Source organism: Phacochoerus africanus, chromosome 4 (genome assembly GCF_016906955.1).
Source record: "Phacochoerus africanus isolate WHEZ1 chromosome 4, ROS_Pafr_v1, whole genome shotgun sequence".
In the NCBI taxonomy this organism is placed as follows: Eukaryota; Metazoa; Chordata; class Mammalia; order Artiodactyla; family Suidae; genus Phacochoerus; species Phacochoerus africanus.
The window spans coordinates 24,968,968-24,991,092 of NC_062547.1; the positions used below are offsets into that span (position 1 = coordinate 24,968,968).

Genomic DNA, 22,125 nt, shown 5'->3' on the forward strand with positions numbered 1-22,125 from the left:
GCGAAGAGTGAAGAAAGGATATATTTGTCTTCTTTAAATGACAAGTTCCAGAATTCACAAATAGAACTCCTGCTTATCTCATTGGTTAGAAAAGACTCATAATCATAATTTACAAGAAAGGCTAGGAAATGTGGTCTTCAACACAAATGGCCATACCATTCTTTGATGAGGATATACCCCTCATCAAAGAAGATATACAGATGGCAAAGAAGCATATATAAAGATGCATCATATCATGTTATCAGGGAAATGCAAATTAAACAAGACACAGCTAAAATGCATAGATTCTGTTTTTAAGAAATAGGGAGAACAGATAATATGGAACAACAAAAAGTCTTATTATGTATATTGTTACTATACATAGGTCTAAAAGAAAAAGAATGGGTTTTTGATCATTCTTCAATACCACTGACTTACAGATTTTACTGCATTCATTATAAATTAGATTAGGAGTCTATGCATTGGACATAGGGGATTTATATTTAAACCATTAATTTTGTATCTAATATTAGGTGAACTTCATCAAGTCATTTACTTTCTCTAAACTTCTATCATCTATAAAGTGAATGGATTAAACAAAATAAATTTTATTGAATCCAATAATTCTAGAATACTGGCATCTGGGCAACAGAATATGAATGCCATCAATTAAAATAAAAGTGAATTACTTTTTATGATTTTTTCCTATAATTATAATTTACCTTGCAAAGTTGATTAGGAAATATTTCTCCAACAGATAGTAATATTTGAAAGAAAGATATTATTTTGAATGTTCTATAAGTAAGAGAAATAGCTTTTTGATCTTCTATAAGTAACTCAAATACTCAATTCAAAGGCTTGAAATTTGTTAAAAGGCAATGTGAAAAGAACTAATGCCAAAAACATCAATTATCTTAGTTTAGCTTGCCAAAACATCATAACCTTTCCCATCTCAAATGTTCAGCACTAGATACTTTTAATAGTAGTTATGCAAGAAAACAAAGTTAACATCTACATTTAAAAACAATATGATTCATGCTGAACTCAAAATTATTCGAGACACCAACCTAACACCCTTCATACAAATTAACTCCACATAGATTATAGACCTAAAAGTAAAACACAAAACTAAAAAAAAAACCTCCTAGAATATAACACAGGAGCAAAACGAAATGACTAGGATATGGTGATGACTTTTCAGATACGATAAAAAATGCACAATCCATGAAATGAATAACTGATGAGCTGGACTTCACTACAATGAAAAACTCTGCTCTGCAAAAGATAATGTCAAGAGAATGAAAAGACAAGCCACTGATTGAGAGAAGACATTTTCAAAAGACATCTCTGCTAAAGGACTGTTACTGATACTACAAAAAAAAAATTCTTAAAACCCAACAAAAAGAAAAAGGACCATCCAATTTAAAAATGGACTGAAGACTTAGATAGACCCCTCATCAAAGAAGATATACAGATGGCAAAGAAGCATATATAATGATGCATTATATCATGTTATCAGGGAAATGCAAATTAAACAAGACACCATCTCACAAATATTAGAATTGTCCAATCCCAAATGCTGGCCAGAACATGGAGCAACAGGAACCCTCATTCACTGCTGGTGGGGATGCAAAATGGTACACTTTGGAAGTAGTTTGATAGTTTTTTACAAAACTAAGCATACAATACAATCCAGCAATCACACTCCTCAGTATTTACCCAAAGGAAAGGAAGACATATCCACATGGAAAGCTGTACATAGATGTTGATAAAGATTTATTCACAACTGCTAAAATTTGGAAGCAACCAAGATGTCATTGCATAGGTGAACAAATAAATAAATTTCAGTACATGGAAATAATAGACTATTATTCACTTCCATAAAAGAAATAAACGAATAAGCCTTGAAAATATATAGCAGAATCTTAAATGTATGTTACTAAGTGAAAGTAACCTGAAAAGGCTTATGCTGTATGTTTCCAAATATATGACATTCCAGAAAAGGAACATTCCAGAAAAGAGTAAAAAGATCCGGGGTTAGAAAGGAGGGGGGATGAATAGAAAGGGCACAGAGGATAATTAGGGCAATGAGACTCTTGGTGGGTTCATGTTGCCATACATCTGCCCAACATAGAGAATTGTACAACACCAAGTATGAACCCTCATGTATACCATGGACTTTGGGTGATGATGATGTGCAAGTGTAGGTTCATCTATTGTAACAAAACTACCCTACTAGTGATGGATGGTGATAGTTGGGGATGCTGTACATAGGTAGAGACAGGAAGTATATGAGGTATCTCTTGACTTTAATTTCAATTTTGCTGTGAACCTAAAACTATTCTAAAAAATGAAGTCTATTTAAAAAAGGAAAAAAGGTTAATCAAAATCACATAACATGTTAACATTAAGAATATTACTCAGCCATTAAAAAGAACGAAATACCTGCATTTTTAGCAACATGGATGGACCTAGAAATGATCATGCTAAGTGAAGTCAGCCATACAATGAGACACCAACATCAAAGGCTTTCACTGACATGTGGAATCTGAAAAAAGGACAGACCGAACTTCTTTGCAGAACAGATGCTGACTCACAGACTTTGAAAAACTTAACGGTCTCCGGAGGAGACAGTTTGGGGGGTGGGGGGATGTGCTTGGGCTGTGGGATGGAAATCCTGTGAAATCAGATTGTTATGATCGTTATACAACTACAGATGTGATAAATTCATTTGAGTAATTAAAAAAAAGAACATGAAAACAAACAAACAAAAAAACATTAGGGAACACTGGGTGATGAGTGTACTCAAATTTTTGTTTGATAAATTATATGGAAATATATATTTGATCATTTGTTTTTACACATACATACATCAAATCTATATGAAAACTTATCAAACTATACATTTCACATACATGCACTTTACTATATGTCAATTATATACCAATTAAACTGTTAAAAATAAATTGAGGAAACATTCACTCAATTTTTCCATTTTGAAAGAGTTCACTTCTACATTTCACGTTTCAAATTTGATAAACACAGTTGTGTTTTGTACGTCTCGAGATGAAAACAGACAATGTATTATTCACATGAATCAGCCATTATCCTTTAAAACAGAGTAGTTTTTGACTAGAGAAAGAGTTCTTTTTCTTTTTTTTATTTTTTTCAGGTTTTTTTTTTTTTTTGGATGCACTCATGGCATGGAGAAGTTCCCGGGCCAGGGATCAAACCTATACCATAGCAGTGACCTAAGCACCTACAGTGACAACTCTAGGTCCTGAACCTGCTGTGCTATAAGGGAACTTCAAAAGGGGTATCTTTTTACTTCAGTTTCTCCAAATGAATTTGGGGCTGTGCTTATTAGCTATTTTTGCAATTTAACAAATTGCTTTCAAAATATGTTTTTATACAAGACCTTCCAGAGGATCATAGGGGTATAAAATTTATAGATGTTTTGAATCTTATCAACCACCAGCCATGCATCGATTTAATTAGCATTTTGGAAAAGTGTTAAAAAGGGTCCAATGAGCATTTCAAGTATAATTTTTTTTTTTTAGTAAAGTGCTATTTGCATATCCTTAATCTTTAGAGAAGTGAATTTCTACTGTAATCTACACTTTCCTAAGTTTTGCAAAACCAGCTATTAGCTGAAATCAAAGCATCAGGTAAAGTGGTTTTGCAAATGTATTTTTTTTTTGGTTATGCAAAATGCAAATAGTGACATTAGCAGGGTAAACGAGTATGTGTATTTTCTATACTCTTTTATTCTAATTTCTTTCCAATAACTTTAAAATGAGAGGGGTACAAAGAAAAGGTCCCTCTGAATTCGGTTTTAATATGTAAAGAAGATTGTTCATCATCAAATATGTTAACATTCATAGAGCGCATATAAAACACTCTCTATATATGTATGTTAAAAATTAATAAATACTTTTTTAAAAGTATGACGAGTAATCATGTTTCCCATGTTTCATTAAAAGTATATATAATTTTGGCCCTCTAAATATAGCAATTCCTCATTCTCTGTTCTTTATATAGTTAGATTATTAGACTATTGCCTGGATTTTATCCTCTTCACTGTTATTGACTCAGGTTCAGCTGCTCAAAAGCCAATATGAGAGGCATGTGTTGGGAGAAAGGTGCTTTAGTCAGAAAAGTCAATGACCTGGGAAGAAGGTGGACTCATGTCCCAAGACCAACTCCAAAGATTCTGCTCAGCTGCAACAGTTTTTAAAGGGAAAAAAGGGGAAGAAACTCAATGAATCATAAAGGCAAGAGACTGGGTTCTGCAATGTTCTCCATTTTGTGCAGCCTGGATAACTCATCAGCTGTTATCATGCCCATGTGATCTGCCTTCAGGATTTGCTAAAGGGGTTGTTGGGAATAGATAACTAGTCTTTTTTTTTTTTTAAGGGTCACAAGTGTGGCGTAAGGAAGTTCTCAGGCTAGGGGCTGAATTGGAACTACAGCTGCCAGCCTATGCCATAAGCACAGCAACACAGGATCCAAGCCACATCTGCAACCTACTCTACAGCTCATGGCAATGCCAGATCCTTAACCCACTGAGCAAGGCTGAGGACTGTACCAGCATCCTCTTGGATACTAGTCAGGTTTGTTTCTGCTGGGCCACAAGGGGAACTCCTTCTTTTTCTTTCTTTAGTTTTTTTTTTTTCCTTCTTAGTGCCACACCTGAGGCACACAGAAATCCCTGGGCTAGGGGTTGAATTGGAGCTGCAGCTGCTGGCCTAATGTCACAGCCATAGCCATGAAAGATACATGCTGCTTCTTTGATCTATGCCACAACTTGTGGAAATACCAGTCTCTTAATCCACTGAGGTCAAGGATCAAACTGGCATCCTCATGAACACTGTGTTGTATTCTTAACCCACTGAGCCACAGTGGGAACTCCAATAAATACCCATTTTTTAACTACTTAAGTAATTCTTACTTCTTTTTATCTTGGAAAAGAATCAACAAGTTAGGCAAGGGGTAATGTGCATTCAGGAGAGCATAAGTCAGGAATTAGCAGGTTAAATTGTCTAGTGATCTCATTCCTGTAATTAGGTTCTGTCAAAGTTAGAGGGGAACAAAAAATGGGAAAGGGGCCAAAGAGCTGCTTTGAATCCCACATTACATTCCACTTCTATGGAATTAGAAGCAAAGATCCATCTTCTGTAACTTCATGCTGACAGAAGGAGCCTTATTCTTAGAGTGAGAGATGTCAACATGAGACTGTAGCATCTATTTGCTGACAATTTTAGTTGCCCAGTTACCTATACAGGCAGAGAAAGCTACAATTATTTTGATGCCCACAAACTTATAGACCATTATGAGCAATAAAGTTAATCCCATTCTCTTGAGGTCAGTTCTTGGAATTTGCTAGTCAGAGATTCATTATTGCTCAAACTAGAACAGCTTATGTCATGGCTATAGTCTGGTCATCATGCAGTTGGCTTTTTCCCTCTGGTGGCAGCGGGAATGTGCATCAGACACTGAAAGATTCAGTGACTGGTCCTAATCATTAACTATGGAAGACTGTTCTTTTGTGACTCAAGGAGGACTAGAAGACCTCAGCTTTTCTGCAAACAAGAGGCAGGGATCTGGAAGGGCCTTTGTGCTGGAAGGGTGGCACATGGTTCTTCTCAGTTCTATCTTCACTGGCTTCTTTACTTCACCTTAGTTTTCCATTCTTTCTGTCATACTTACTAGGCTGTCCTGGGCTCTGCTTCCTCCAAAGGGAGGGTGGCATGGAAGTTGCACAAAAACACAGATTTGGTAGATACAAGGAATCTGGTGTTGGTATCCTTTGGTTTTGAAAGATGCTCACAGGGGTTGTATTTGGGGGCTGCCCTTTCCTGTCTCCTTCAGCCACCATTCAGCCTCACATACCTAGATGGGATCTTCTCAGACTTTCATTCCTGGTGTGGGTTCTCTTATTATATACTTTTTTGGAGTATCGAAGGTATGACCTCTGATGTGTATGTTCCAAACTCAATTTTTTTTTTTCTTGGAGAGACTTAATTCTCCACCTCCTTTGGGGATAAATTCTTAACATATGATAAAATGCTTCCATGATTTTCTGATGAACTTTATTTGAATTAATGCTTATTCTAGGAAACTGGTTAGTCATCTGCCCCTATGAATGCCAATGAATACTAGTTTATTGTCATTCAAGTCTAGTGGCTTTAACCAGATATTTTTTCCTTTAAGTCACTATTGTTTTATAATTCTCTTGTTCTCATTAAATGATGTCACCAAGACAGAGTCTTCAAAGTAGCATAATAGAGGTCTTTCCCGTTACCTTAATATTGTAACACCACTTTGAAATGGGCTTATCATTAAATTATCTAAAAACGTTTTCTTTAGCACAAGATATGATTTCCCCACTGCATGTGTGTTTCTGGCCCTATACTCCATGTAGATTTGTTCAGTTGGTGTCCCCAAGCAGCACTCTTGAGGCCAGTCCCTTCATGAGGATGCACCTTTAGTCACCTTTTATGGAATCCACCCTGGACAAGGAAACATTTGTTTTGCCTCATGACTATCACTGCATATGCAGTTCATTCTCAGTCCTGCTTTTGAATGTTCCAGGCAAAAGGTATACTTGTTTCTGTCTCCTTCATACCCCAGAAAATACATCAGATGCTTTGTAAAGGGATATACTGAAGGCCCATTCCCTGGCTTAAGACAGACATTACCTGTTCCCATCTTGACAGAGAAGAGAGAACTTGACAGTTACTCATTATCTCTCTCCCAAGAAATCCTCTCCATGGGTCTCCATCACAATCAGTCTTGCCTTAGCCTTATCATCATGTTTGACTTAAGTTTGGGTGAAGGGTCAGAAGTCCAAAAAGCCAAGAGTCACCCTGATGGCAAGTCTTACACAGATAATCAAATGCATGTATTTAAAGAAGGCATAGTGATGCTTAACTGTATTTAATTTAGGGACTTCGGCCCAAACTAAGACATCAAAACACAATCTTTTAAACATTCAATTAAAAGTGCAAATAATATAATGTCATCAATGTTACACAAGGATGCTTCTTGCTGACATTCCTGAAGCAAGTTCAATGGATTCTTTAATACTCAGCTTCAATGGATTCTTATAAAGGACTTTGAAATAAAATTCACTGAAAAAGATTGTTCATCAAAGAATAAAACATCATACTATTTATCATCAAAAAAGAAAAAGAATGAAAACTTGTTATTTACATATGGCATGCTAAAATGAAACCACTCTTTATTGTGGAAAGATTAAAGTTTTTGGCCAGAGTTTATAAACAAAAAGAGTCTGAAAGACAAATGTTTAAAACAAAAAATTCATCCTTGTTTGTCAAAAGAAATTGAAAAAACATTTAATTTGTACTGAATCCCCCTTAGCTCACTATTTCTGAGCATTTTTTATGGCTAGCCCTGGAGTTTCTTTATGGGAAATAACTCATGGGTAAAGGAAACATGCATTTCTTATTTTGAGAATTCTTTTCTTATCCTAATATTCTGCCCCAAGGAGTCCTGGAAATTAGAACATTTTCACATTTGAACCACAGTTCCTACCTGAATCTCTTACAAAAATCTCCTGTCAGATCGCCTCTGATTGTTTATCTGTAATATATAGTCCCTGCATTAATACTTCATTCTAATTTTGAGTGGTAACTGCAGAGGAGACCTTTAGTTTTCTGCCATATCTTAACAATCAGCATAGTCATTGTATTAGACATGAGCAAAGATTTTCAGGTCTATTTTCCGAAAAAAATTACATTACTTAATTTAAGAGTTCACAGTGTTTCACATCCCAGAATCTAGCAGTAGTGTGCAAGTTTTACTGCAATTTTATAACATTTACAAAGACAGGAAGAGATGCTTTAGCTCAGCTCATCTTTTCATATTTTCCCCATGAACTTGTTTAATTTGATTACTGTAAATCCATGTTTAGTTTAACTTAGGCCTTACCATGGTATTTTAGAAAAAACCCTGTCATTAGTATTGCCTTAAGTAGCAAATAAAAGAAAGCATGAAATCATCTTTACACAGTTAAAATGAAGTTTGTTAAGACATGCAAGTTCTAAGCGCTGTTGAACATGTGTTAGTGCTAGTGGCATTACTTTTACACAATACAACTTCCTTATCAAACTCATTTGAGGAGGCTGAAAATTTCTGTTTTCCCAGTTACATTCTATAAATCCCAGATTAGTCTCTTGAAGACATCCAGATATTCTGAGCGCACTCACATAAGATTTAACAAAGATTACCATATTAAAAAATAAAGAAAGAATAGATTCTTTGCACAGGCTTTAGTCAGATATACGGGTTCGAATTCTGCCAAATTCTGTCCAACAATTCATCCTAATTTATTTGCTGTATAACCTTGAGAAATTTTAAATTAATATCTTCTGAGCCATATTTCTCATCCTTAGAATGGGACTAATAATACTTATTTACACTGAAACACTGAGTTGAGCAATATATATGACAAAGTATAGACAATCTGATACGGTTTCTAGAAGAGTACTTCTCAAACTTTAATATGCATTCACATCACCTGGGGATTTTAGTTAAATGCAGATTCTGTTTCAGTGGGTCTAAGGTGGAACCAAGATCCTGCATTTCTAAGAAGCCTCCTGGGGGTCCTCAGACCGCCCATTTTGAATACAAAGGTCCTGGAAGGTTCCCACTAGGTAGTATCCATCCTACCTTTATAATAATTGCTTTCTATACAGAAAATAAGAAACTCATCTATTTTTACATTAGCAATCCATTACTGTCAGTAGTCATGGATTTGGAGATCTCACAAACCAGATGACATGTGCCAATAATTAAACATGGAGTGGAAATACAAATGTTAGGGAGAATTTCTGCTACCTGCAACTCAAGTTCTAAACAAAAGAGAAAGCATTTGCTTTGCTTGTTTTTTTCTTAAAGAGCTTATATAAGGTTTGCAAAACTATGAGACACAAACACAGAGATCTAATTCTGTTCTAATGTCATCAACTGCTGGAAGGTTTTTCAGACCTTAGGAAATTCTGCGAAAAGGCAAAGACAGATTGACATTGTTTCGTGGTTCAGATTCTTTTTTTTTAAATTTTAAGATACTATCTGCACAAAACAGTACCATAGACAGTGGGGAAATTGACAGAACATCAAATCCCCTTTAGAGGAAAAGCGATAAGCTACAGACAGAGGGATGCTGAGAAAAAGAAGATGCGACTTAAGGTAATCAGAGAAAAATTTGCTGCCTGATGGAATCCAAGCAGCAAGAACCTCATTTTATAAAATACTTGATGACTTTTTACAGCGTTACAACATTTGAGTTTATGTCGTATGGTATCCACCCAGGGACAGGCTGACCCTCTTCTTCCCCAAGAAGTTATCAGTTCTCTGTAGAAAGGTAATTCTCTGGCTATCTTGCCAAAGATGAACTCATGAATCAGTGATGTGGGTAGAGGAGGCATCCCAGATAGCATTCTGAAAAATCCATAAATTCTGTAGGGAAGACTGTTTCTCTACTGCTGTCAGGTGCTATGATGCCTAAATCATGCAATTCTATTCAGAAACTCAAGCTGGTCTGGAAAAGTGCCCTAAGGAGTGAAAAGAGAAAACTATGAAAGTAAAAATGCCAGGGAGACAGGACATTTTATTACTGCACAAAGGTCACCAAGAAAGATGTAGGGGATATCACTGTTCAGTGACAGTTTGAAACACTACAATGTAATTTAGACCTGGTCTGTATTACACTCTCAATGAGACAGGAAGTTTTAGGATCCATAAACAATATGTTCTAATTCAAATGTTAAGAAACAACAAACAAAGGATCTCAAACTGGGGAAAAAATTGGTGTCTAATGGTTCCAGTATCTCGAAGAACAGAAGAGCATGCATATATAAGTTACCTTATCTGGCCACTCGGCCTTTATTACTTAACACTCGTTCCATAAGCCTGTTATATCTGATATACACTAAAAGCAGAAATTTACTCGTATATATAAAACTCAGAATGCTTGGTACTTAGTCTAGTCCGTAAGTACATAAGAGTTGGTCAATAGCTTTAATATATTCCAAAGATATTAGGAAGAAAGAATTGATGATTTTAAGCATAAGAGTTGGTAATATTGATTTTTCTTTGGTAAGATAAATCATGAGGAGAATTAAAAATTAACACTATTTTTGAAGGCTTTTTTTTCCCTTCATGTTCACCCTTCCCAAGGATAAATGTTTTCTTTTAGTCTGTGATAGTGCACACCTAGTTGTTCTCTTTCAACTTCCTTTTCAAATGCCTAAGAAAACACAGTAAGGAGTCTCAGTCACAAAGCTCTAAAAACTAAGGATACTAACATACACTTAGAAATCTCTGGGATGTTTTACCCTTGACTACACTTACAGGCTGTAAATCCAGTTAAAATCAATCCTTTGCAAGAGCAACATGAAAAAATTATATCTTATTTATCTTTTTTTCTTTATTAAGTCTGTCAGGCAACAAATACAACCATATGCTAAGTTGGTGATAGAATTATGATGAACTGTGGTGATACAGATCCTAGTCTCATAAAACTCAAAAACAGAAAGAAAATCAGAGAATGACAGTTAAAAAAAGAACACTGATGAAAAACAACTCTAATGAAACATTTAAAAAAGAGAATATTGAAGGTATTAAAAGAGACATTGACAGCTACAAGAATGCCATAAGAATGCAGAAACATCAAAAGCTGATATAAATAGTGTTTTGGACAAATAAGTAAATAAATAAATTCTCATGTTTAAGAGTGAAATTAACTAGAAGCATGTGCATTCATATGAAGGAAAAGAAGAGAATGCATATTCTATTCACAATTTCACAAATCTGGAGGTGGTTTCAGACAATTCACAAAGGTAAGAAAAATTTTAAAGATGTAAATACTGTGGAGTAATATTATTATTTGTAGACTACTTATCATCAAACTGAAAATCTAAAGAAAAAGGATTGAAAACTTTTAAATGAATAACCCAACCAGAGTATAAAACAGAAAGAAGTATCTGGGAGAGAGGACAAGATGGCGGAGGAGTAGTGGAACATGCTCGCCCTCTCCCACAAGCACAGCAAAAAAAAGCACATCTACAGAATAAATGACTCACACAGAACAGCAACCAATCACTGGCAGAGGAACCTAAACTCCAATAACGGAAAGAAGTTCGTGACATTACTGGGCAGAACGGGAGAAAAGAGGAGAGTGAGAGAAGGTGAATCCGAGCGGGACGGGCGCTCCCGAAAGGGAACTGCAGAGGAGAAAGGGATCCCGCACCCTGGAAAGTCACCTACACGGGGGAAAGATCAAACAAACCGGAGGAATCTCCAGATGCAGAGAAGAGTGGAGCAGTAAGTTGGAGTACGGAAAAGCTGATCAAGAACCGAACGGACCATCTGAACTACGGGCACAGTCACCAAACATTGAGACACCTGGGTGGGGGCTGGGCACCGAGACCTCGGCTCCAGAGGTTAGTCCCCGAGAAAGGGCCGGGGGACGCCTGGGTGGGGGCTGGGCACCGAGACCTAGGCTCCAAAGGTTAGTCCCCTGGCTGGGGGGGGGCGGGGTGGAGCGGAAACTGCTAGGGAGGTCTAGAAACCATTTGATGGGGCAGAGACTGCCTGGGAGATTAGAAAACAAAGCTGTCACAGAGGAAGGGAACAATACTCTAGGGGCGGGGAAGTGGAAAGCCGCATCAGAGGGAACGTGAGAGAAGAGCCTGGTCTGCGCCAATGCTGGGGAGGGGAGAGAAGAAGGGGTGGGTCCCCATAGAATACCCCCCAGGCCACAGCAAGCTTACAGGCCTGCTAGCTAGCTGAAAGCTGTGTTTCCCAGTGTATCCCCTCCCCCCACCCCCACCACCCCCTACGCTCTCGCAGAACCTGGGGCTGCCTGCCATCCAGGAGGGCTGGCCTCAAGAATTGCCTGAAGCCTACCACCACAGGGGCTGTCCCTGCACAGGCCTGCTTGTCCTTTGGAGGGGCTGCACTTCCGCAGAGTAGCACCAAACACCACCAGCCCCCGAGAAAAGGCCTGCAGCCCAGAAAAGCTACAACAAGCCTAGCCAGGCAGTAAATAGATCTGCCTAATTCCTGGATGGTTTTTCTGAGTCAGGCTGCCCCGGGGAGGAGCCTCTTGGTTTTCCAACGGCCCTGATACCCGCCCTAGCCCCCAGGGGGTGCACTAGTGGATCAGATGCATAGGACTGCCAGCTCCAGACAGGACCCCCTGCAGCCCAGAAAAGCTGCAACAAACTAGGCCGAGCCTGGAAAAGATCTCAGAAGGACTTTCTGAGTCGGGCTGCCCTGGGGAGGAGCCTCTTGGGTTTCCAACGGCCCTGCTACCCACCCAAGCCCCCAGGGGGTGCCCTAGTGGATCAGCTGCATACGACTGCCAGCTCCAGGCAGGACCCCCTACAGCCCAGAAAACCTGCAACAAGCCTGGCCGAGTCGGGAAAAGATCTCAGACGGTCTTTCTGAGTCAGGCTGCCCTGGGGAGGAGCCTCTTGGGTTTCCAGTAGCCCTGCTACCCGCCTAAGCCCTCAGGGGGTGCCCCACTCCCGCAGAATAGCTGCTCAGCACCACCAGCCCCCTAGAAGAGCCCCTGCAGCCCAGAAAAGCTGCAACAAGCTCAGCCAGACTGTGAAAAGATCCGCCTACATTCTCAGGCCGTCCTTCTGAGTTGGGCTGCCCTAGGGAAGAGCCTCTTAGGTTCTCAGTGACCCAGATAGCTGCTTCAGCCCCCAGGGGGTGCTGCACTCCTGAGGAACAGCAGCCCAACACCGCCAACCCCCTGCAAGGACCCCACAGCCCAAAAACACCAGAGCAAGCGCTGCCTGACCAAGTGAAATCTGCTACCATCGTGGTGTGGACCTCCCAGTCCTGTCTGCCCTCAGGAAGCCCTCCTTTGCTTCAAAGAAACCCTGTTAGCCCCATCAACACTCCAGAAAAGCCACACTGCCTCAAAAAAGATTGACCAACAACGCCAGCCCTCAGGAAATATTCCACGGCAGTGACAAGGCAAACACTGCCCGATAATGGAGAGTACAACTACCTCAGGAGAAAGAAAACAACAAGCAAGATGAAGAAGCTGAGAAACCACCCCCAGTCAAACCAACAGGAGAACTCACCTAACACAGTCAACAATGAAACAGATCTCTGCAGTCTGCCAGAGAAATAGTGAAAATACTGAAGGAATTAAGAGAAGATATGTACAGTAATGCAGATACCCTCAGAAAGGAACTAGAAAATATAAGGAGGAGCCAAGAAAAACTAGAACGTTCATTTGCAGAGATGCAAATGGAACTAAGGGCAGTAAAAACCAGAATGAATAATGCAGAAGAATGAATCAGTGATATGGAAGATAGAATAATGTAAATCACTCAATCCGGTCAACAGACAGAAAACCGAATCAAAAAACTGTAAAGCAATATAAGAGACCTATGGGATAATATAAAGCAGGCCCCTCTACGCATAATAGGAATTCCAGAAGGAGTAGAAAAAGATAAGGGAATGGAAAATATATTTGAAGAAATTATCGCTGGAAACTTCCCAAATCTAAAGGATGCTGGGTTCAAGATACAAGAAGCACAGAGGGCCCCAAACAAACTGAACCCAAACAGACCCACACCAAGACACATCATAATAAAAATGGCAAAAGTTAGTGATAAAGAGAGGATCCTAAAGGCAGCAAGAGAAAAACAGAATGTTACCTAGAAGGGAACCCCCATAAGAATATCAGCTGACTTCTCTACAGAAACACTACAGGCAGGAGGGAATGGCAAGATAATTTAATGCTAAAAGGAAAAAATATGCAACCTAGAATACTCTATCCAGCAAATATCATTAAAAATAGAAGGGGAAATAAAATATTTCCAACAAACAAAAACTTAAAAATACGAACACAAAAACCAGGTTAAAGGAAATATTGAAAGGGCTTCTCTAAACCAAAAAGAAAGGAAGGAAACGGAAAAAAAAAGAAAAGAGAAAAAAAAAAAAGAAGAAGAGGAAGAGCTAGGACTGAGGAAACCGCAATCAGACAGCAGTCACTCAAATAAGCCAGCATACAGATTTAATCAGAACAGGCCTCAAACAAAATAAAATTAAAAAGAAAAAAAAAAAAGAGTCATCAAACCATAAAATGTGGCAAGGGATGTTAGGAAGTAAATAACCCTTTTTGTTTGTTTGTATGTTTCTCTTCTTAATTTTAATATAGTAATGAAGGGTTTGAACTTACAGGACCATCAGGCTAAAACACACAATTATGGGAAGGGGTTAGCATACTTAAAAAACAGGGCAACCACAACCCAAAACCAAATATTGCATTTCAAAAAATGAAAAAAAAATTACACTCAAGCAGATAATAACAGGACACCATCCAACAAAAAAAAAAAGAAAGAAAAAAAAGAAAGGAAGAATGGAGAACCATAGAATCTGGAACAGAGGTTCAAATGGCAATAAATAATCATCTATAATTATCACCTTAAATGTCAATGGACTAACCCCCAATCAAAAGACCAGAGGGCTGAGTGGATAAAAAGGCAAAAACCTTCAATATGCTGCCTACAAGAAACTCATCTTAGGACAAAAGATACATATATTTGAAAGTGAAAGGGTGGGAAAAATATTTCACGCCAATAGAATAACAGAAAAGCAGGATCGCAATGCTCATATCAGACAAAATAGACTTAAAGCAAAAGACATAAAAAGACAAAGAAGGACACTACTTATGATTAAGGATCCATCCAAGGAGAGGATGTTACTATCTCAACATATATGCCCCAAATACAGGAGCACCCAATACATACAACAATATTAACAGACATAAAGGAGATATTGATGAGAATACAATCATAGGGAGACCTTAATACCCCCCTCACACCAAGACAGTTCCTCTAGACAGAAAACCAAAAAGCAACAGAGATCCTAAAGGAACAATAGAAAGTTAGACTTGACTTATTGATATCTTCAGACCTACTCCAAAAAAAGCAGAATACACATTCTTCTCAAATGCTCATGGAACATCTCAAGAATCAACACACATTGGGACACAAAGCAATCTCAATAAATTTGGGAGCATAGAAATTATCTCAAGTATCTTCTCTGACCACAAGCCATGAAATTAGAATCAACCATGGGAAAAGTAAGAGAAAAAACCTACTGCATGGAGACTAAACAACATGTTACTAAAACCAATGGGTCATGAGGAAATCAAGAAGTAAATTAAAAACTACCTTGAAACAAATGATAATGAAGACACAACCGCTCAAAACTATGGGATGCTGCGAAAGCAGTGCCAGAGGGAAATTTATAGCAATACGGGCCTTTCTCAAAAAAGAAGAAAGATCCCAAATGGACAACTTAACCCTCCACTAAATGAATTAAAAAAGAAGACAAAAAAGTCCTAAAGTCAGCAGAAGGAAGGAAATTAAAGATCAAAGAAGAATCATAAAATAGAGACTCAAAAACAATAGAGAAATTAATAATCCAAGTGTGGTTCTTTGAAAAGGTAACAAAATTGACAAACCCCTGGCCAGCCTCACTAAAAGAAGAGAAGAAAGAACCCAAATAACCAAATTAGAAATGAAAAAGGGAAATCACAATGATACAGAAGAAATACAAAAACCAAAGAGAATACTATGAACAACTATAGCAACAAGTTGGACAATCTGGAAGAAATGGACAATTTTCTAGAGACTTACAGCCTGCCAAAACTGAATCAAGAGAAAAGACCAACTGAACAACCCATCACTAAACGGAAATTGAAGAGGTCATAAAATCACTCCCTACAAATAAAAGTCCAGGACCAGATGGCTTCTCAGGTGAAGTCTATCAAACATATAAAGAGGAATTGGTGCCCATCCTCCTGAAACTCTTTCAAAAGGTTGAAGAAGAAGGAATACTCCCAAAGACATTCTATGATGCCACCATCACCCTCATTCCAAAACCAGACAGAGATACCACCAAAAAAGAAAACTATCGCCCAATATCATTGATGAATATAGATGCAAAAATTCTCAACAAAATTTTAGCAAACCGAATCCAACAACATGCCAAAAAAATTATACACCATGACCAGGTGGGGTTCATCCCAGGTTCACAAGGATGGTTCAACATATGCAAATCAATCAGCATCATACACCACATTAACAAAAAAAAAAGTCAAAAATCATATGATCATCTCAATAGATGCAGAAAAAACATTTGACAAAGTCCAACATCCATTCATGATCAAGACCCTCGCCAAAGTGGGTATAGAGGGAACATTCCTGAACATAATCAAAGCCATTTATGAGAAACCCACAGCAAATAGAATCCTCAATGGGGAAAAACGGAAAGCCTTCTCACTCAAATCTGAAACAAGACAGGGATGCCCACTCTCACCACTGCTCTTCAACAGAGTTTTGGAAGTCCTAGCTACAGCAATCAGACAAACAAAAGAAATAAAAGGCATCCATATAGGAAGAGAAGAGATCAAACTGTCACTGTATGCAGATGACATGATACTATACATAGGAAACCCTAAGGACTCAACCCCAAAACTCCTTGAGCTGATTCATAAATTCAGCAAAGTAGCAGGCTATAAGATTAACATTCAGAAGTCAGTTGCATTTCTGTATACCAGCAATGAAATATTAGAAAAGGAACACAAAAATACAATACCTTTTAAAATTACACCTCACAAAATCAAATACCTGGGAATACACCTGACCAAGGAGGTAAAGGACCTATATGCCGAGAACTATACAACTTTCATCAAAGAAATCAAAGAAGATGTAAAGAAATGGAAAGATAGTCCATGTTCCTGGATTGGGAAAATCAATATTGGAAAAATGGCCATACTACCCAAAGCAATCTACAGATTCAATGCAATCCCTATCCAATTACCCATGACATTTTTCACACAACTAGAACAAACAATCCAAACATTTATATGGAACAACAAAAGACCCAGAATCGCCAAAGCAATCCTGAGAAACAAAAACCAAGCAGGAGGCATAACTTTCCCAGACTTCAAGAAATACTACAAAGCCACAGTCATCAAAACAGTGTGGTACTGGTATCAAAACAGACAGGCAGACCATTGGAACAGAATAGAGAATCCGGAAATAAACCCTGAACACCTATGGTCAATTAATCTTTGACAAGGGAGGCAAGAACATAAAATGGGAAAAAGAAAGTCTATTCAGCAAGCATTGCTGGGAAACCTGGACAGCTGCATGCAAAGCAATGAAACTAGAACACACCCTCACACCATGCGCACAAATAAACTGCAAATGGCTGAAAGACTAAAATATAAGACAAGACACAATCAAACTCCTAGAAGAAAACATAGGCAAAACACTCTCGGACATCAACCTCATGAATATTTTCTCAGGTCCGTCTCCCAAAGCAATCGAAATTAGAGCAAAAATAAACCCATGGGACCTCATCAAACTGAAAAGCTTTTGCACAGCAAAGGAAACCCAAAAGAAAACAAAAAGACCACTTTCAGAATGGGAGAAAATAGTTTCAAATGATGCAACTGACAAGGGCTTAATCTCTAGAATATATAAACAACTTACACAACCCAACAGCAAAAAAGCCAGTCAGTCAATGGAAAAATGGGCAAAAGACCTGAATAGACATTTCTCCAAAGAAGATATACAGATGGCCAGCAAACACATGAAAAAATGCTCCACATCGCTGGTTATAAGAGAAATGCAAATCAAAACTACCATGAGATACCACCTCACACCAGTCAGAATGGCCATCATTAATAAATCCACAAATAACAAGTGCTGGAGGGGCTGTGGAGAAAAGGGAACCCTCCTGCACTGTTGGTGGGAATGAAAATTGGTACAGCCACTATGGAGAACAGTTTGGAGATACCTTAGAAATCTATACATAGACCTTCCATATGACCCCGCAATCCCACTCTTGGGCATCTATCCAGACAAAACTCTACTTAAAAGAGACACATGCACCCGCATGTTCATTGCAGCACTATTCACAATAGCCAAGACATGGAAAAAACCCAAATGTCCATCGACAGATGATTGGATTCGGAAGAAGTGGTATATATACACAATGGAATACTACTCAGCCGTAAAAAAGAATGGCATAATGCCATTTGCAGCAACATGGATGGAACTAGAGAATCTCATACTGAGTGAAATGAGCCAGAAAGACAAAGACAAATACCATATGATATCACTTATAACTGGAATCTAATATCCAGCACAAATGAACATCTCCTCAGAAAAGAAAATCATGGACTTGGAGAAGAGACTTGTGGCTGACTGATGGGAGGGGGAGGGAGTGGGAGGGATTGGGAGCTTGAGCTTATCAGACACAACTTAGAATAGATTTACAAGGAGATCGTGCTGAGTAGCATTGAGAAATATGTCTAGATACTCATATTGCAACAGAAGAAAGGCTGGGGGAAAAATGTAATTGTAATGTATACATGTAAGGATAACCTGACCCCCTTGCTGTACAGTGGGAAAAAAAAAAAAAGAAAGAATTATCTCACATAGACAATAAAGCAAATATTTTAATGCATAATGAAATACATATGAATTCTTCCAGTAAGAAATACAGGAGCCTAAAAAATGAAACAAAGCAAAACAAATAAATCAAAACATAAACTACTAAACTTTACGGACAGACAATTAAGATCTAGAAAATGTGACAGGTCTCCTATGGTTATCAATCATTGCAAAATATACCACCTCAGGGAGTTCCCGTTGTGGTGCAGCAGAAACAAATCTGACTAGTATCCGTGAGGATGCGGGTTCTATCCCCAGCCTTGCTCGGTGTGGGTTAGTGATCCAGCATTGCTGTGAGCTGTGGTGCAGGTTGCAGACCAGGCTGGATCTGGTGTTGCTGTGGTTATGGCATCGGCTGACAACTGTAGCTCCAAATTGACCCCTAGCCTGGGAACTTCCATATTCAGGGGTGTGGCCCTAAAAAGCAAAATACACATACACATATCACCTTGAGTGAGTGACACAACAATAATCACAGATTCCATGGGTGAGAAATACAGGAGAACAATGAGGATGGTTTATCTCTGTTCCACACTATCAGAAGCTTCAGCTAGAAAAACTCAACATGTTGAGTGACTCAAAAAGATGGGGGCTAAGGCCATCCAAAGGTTTATTCATTCATTTCTGTCCATTATGCACCTGGTTCCTAGCATGGGATGGCTCCAAGGTTGGACTCATCTGGGGCCTGCCCACAAAAGCACCTACTCATGAATTTTTCATAGGACTTGGGCTTCCCGTTGGCTGCTGGATCCTGAGGGTCAACTTACTTTGAGGAGGGGTTGCATCTGAGAGGAACAGCTCGCAGGTAGAAGCTGCATGGGCTTCTCTCTGAGCCCATCTACAGGCACATATGGGGTCACATGAGACTCCTAGCTGATACAGACAAGTCACTAAACCCACCCTAGATTCAAGGAGGATGAAATGAAGCTCCACCTCCTGAAACAGGAGGGGCAAGGTCATACTGCAGAACAACATGTGGGGTGGGAGAGATGGCTCTCACTATCTTTAGAATACACAAACTCACCCTCTTTTTTTATAATTTTTATTTTTTTCCATTATAGCTGGTTTACAGTGCTCTGTCAATTTTCTACTGTACAGCAAGGTGACCCAGTTACACTTACAGGTATACATTCTTTTTTCTCACATTATCATGCTCCATCAAAAGTGACTAGATATAGTTCCCAGTGCTAGACAGCAGAATGTCATTGCTTATCCATTCCAAAGGCAATAGGTTGCATCTATTAATCCTAAATTCCCAATACATCTATCACTCTGATTAATAATCACAGAACTGCAAATTTCAGTTGCAATGAGATCCTGCTATACAACCAATTAGGAAAAAAAAAATTTAAGTAGCAATTGCCGAGGGGGAGGGGGAGGGTGTGGGATGGATGGGGTGCTTGGGGTTAATAGATGCAGACTATTGCCTTTGGAATGGATTAGCAATGAGATCCTGCTGTGTAGCACTGGGAACTATGTCTGCTCACTTTTGATGGAGCATGATAATGTGAGAAAAAAGAATGTGTACATGTATGTGTAACTGGGTCACCATGCCATACAGTAGGAAATTGACAGAACACTGTAAACCAGCTATAATGGGGAAAAAATCATTATATATATAAAAAAAGAATACACAAACTGCTACAGATATATTTCTATACTGAAAAAATTAAAAGCAATGCTAACAATGAATGGAGATTCATTTCCTTGATTTTAAAATACAATTATTGAATTCATAGGTATATTAGCATTTAATACCAGCTTTTCTAGAGAACATGCATTTCAATCATGATACATAGCCCACCTTTAGGAAAGTTAAATTCATATATTTATTCATGTAAACATTATTCTATAGCCAGAAAAGTCTGCTAGTGCCTTATGAATATAATTTGATTGGAATCTTAGTGCCATACAGTGAGTAGATGCTAATATTCTGATTTTACAAATGAGAAAACTGACTATGCAATCAGATAGTAAAATGTATGGTAAAGTTCTAAAAATGGAAATGGTGTATTTATACAAAGCAGACCTATCTCAATAACAGTAAAGGTCGTACTCAAGCAAAATTTTAAGAAAATAGTGTGTGTGGGTGTAAGGTCTAAATGGCGATAGCTTGGTTTATTCAACAAGGAGGTCTATCAAATTAAATTACTAATTAATCTGGTAAAAACCACAGCCAGTATAGTTTGTTTGTTTGTTTTTAATGTATTTCTGGAAAACTTTTAATTTTAGAACAGTTGTAAATTTACAGAAAAATGATATACACAGTACAGAGATATACACCACATCCAGTTTTTCATATAATTAATGTCTTTTACCAGTGTGGCATTTTTGTCACCATTACTGAATCAATACTATTACATTATTATGAACAAAAGTCTATATTCATATTTTCTCAGTTTTTATCCAATGACTTTTTTTATCTTCCAGGATCCACCCAGGGGACCACATTACATTTAGTCATCCGGTCACCTTAGGCTCCTTCCTGGCTGTGATAATGTCTCAGGCTTTCCTTGCTTCTGATCACTTTGACAGTTTTGGAGATTACTGGCCACATATTTCATGGTATGTCTCTCAATTTGGATTTACCAGATGTTTCTCTCATGAGGGAACTGGGGGTATGGGATCTGGAGAGGAGGACTACAGCAATGAAATGTATTTTCATCATATCTTGTATCAAGGGTGCAAACTGTAACATGACTTATAACTCCTGATGTAAACATTATCACCTGGCTAAGGTGGTTCCCATCAGAATTCTCTACTGTAGAGTTACTCTTGTTCTTATCTTTTGGTACAATCGTCTTGAAGGAAGTCGGTGCAACTCACACCTACGAAGTGAGGAATGATGCTCCATCCCACGGAGGTCAAAGTATCTACGTGTATTATTATGATTTCTTTATCCTAGGAGATTTTTCTATTCTCCCCTACTTATTTATTCAATCATTTATTTATAACAGTTACAGACTCATGGATATTTATTTCATACTTTGTGTTAGAATGCAGTATTATTTATTTATACTGTAGCTCAATTTTTCCCAGTTTGGGGCACCGGGAGTTTTTTTTTTTTTTTTTTTTCATTGGCTTCTGGGTCCCTTTAGCATATCTCTACCATTGTGAAACTTTTTGAACACTTTTCTACTTTGTCAGTAGGGGATGCTGCAGATCATCCTGTATATTCCTTGCCTCCGGCCTAGAATCAGCCATTTATCTAAGGACTCTTGGACTCTTTTATTGGAGAATAGCATTAGAAACCGATATCTAAATGCTAGGTCATTATCTACACAAGAAAACGTAACGGAGAGTTCCCACATACCTCTCGCAAAGCCTCCCCCAACAGTAACACGTTAGAAAACTACAGAATGTTGTCATATCCAGAGAACTACACTTGATCTTGACCAAAAGGCCGAGAAGCGACGTACCCGGAGAAGTATATCACCAGTACTTCTTACTTTAAATTTAAAAAATAATTCTATTTGTATCACTCCATATTCTGTTTATGCTCATTTCATCAAGTATAAGCTCAAAAATGAACAGATACAGAATCATCTCTTGGAAGCCAGGGTGGATAAAGTTTGGTCACCCAGATGAGTACCAGTCACTGGAATGCTCTGAAGAATTA

The 22,125-nt window shown here is 38.2% G+C and overlaps 1 pseudogene; it reads right to left on the minus strand.

Annotated features, from left to right (window-relative positions):
- Positions 1 to 21,360, minus strand: part of LOC125124497 (rho GTPase-activating protein 15-like) — a 41,844-nt pseudogene extending 20,484 nt beyond the window's left edge.
- Between the last annotated feature and the right edge of the window lie 765 nt (positions 21,361 to 22,125).